Raw genomic sequence first — 993 nt, forward strand, 5'->3', positions numbered from 1 at the left:
AAATGAGCATAATATGAGCACTTTAAGCCTAATTTTAATGTTCAGTGCTAATGCATTAACGTTACGGCCCCTAAACGTTAGTTTCTTCCTTAATAGCCGATGCTGTAGCGAGAACAGTGTGAGGGTTCCCTTTTTTCAAGGATGGATAAAAAGACAACATTTTAATTACAGGTCTGTAATGGAACACAAACTCTAGTCACCTGCATGAAACTCTGGTTGTATCCAAAATCGCATACTCTGCACTACTTTCTCACTATGTATACTATATCGTTCAACATACTTTTGTGTAAATAAACAGTGTGTATTTTTTCAGATGCACTAAGCTGCAATGTCACTTCCTGGGAGCCTCCTTGCCGTTGAAGACGCGTAACCATGGTAACTACTGCAGACCTCCAAACTAGCGGCATTGCCAGATAATGCTTAAATTACTGAAAGAGGGGAATAATTGTACCAATAGTTGTTTAAATATGTAGAAATGTAAATAGAGCAATGCGGACGTTACAGAGCTTCTTGGTTGCTGTCCGTCTGTCTGTTATGAACGTTGTCATTACTACCACATTGCATTGTGGGATATTTATGCCGGCATAGTATGCAATTCACGCACTTTTGGTTTCCTATTAAGGTTTCGGATATGCTAAAAAAATAAAAAATAAATCTCACATACTAATAATTCGCATGTTAGTATGGAATTTCGGGCGCAGTATCAGACTCTAAATGCCCGTCCAGGTTCCTGCTCTCTACACCCTCGTCTACATCCACTACCTTCCACTTTCAGATCAAGCTCTAATTGCCCGGATATCTGTTACCTTCCACTTTCTTTGTGTTTGAATTTTAAACTCTGGTGGATTTCTGAGGACTATGGTTACCTGGTCCTCAGGTTTCTGCAGGGTAAATCCAGACTGCTAGCTAGACTATCTGTCCAATCAGAGTTTTATGTTGCACAACTAAAACAATCTTTGAACGTACACATGTTCCACCAAAACAAGTTCCTTC

General features: G+C 39.6%; 1 long non-coding RNA gene across 1 annotated transcript in view; it reads left to right on the forward strand.

Annotated features, from left to right (window-relative positions):
- LOC116669807 (uncharacterized) overlaps positions 1-993 on the forward strand; it is a 16,714-nt gene that overhangs the window by 4,137 nt on the left and 11,584 nt on the right. The window lies entirely within an intron of this gene.

The sequence above is a fragment of the Etheostoma spectabile genome, chromosome 20 (assembly GCF_008692095.1).
Source record: "Etheostoma spectabile isolate EspeVRDwgs_2016 chromosome 20, UIUC_Espe_1.0, whole genome shotgun sequence".
Classification (NCBI taxonomy): domain Eukaryota; kingdom Metazoa; phylum Chordata; class Actinopteri; order Perciformes; family Percidae; genus Etheostoma; species Etheostoma spectabile.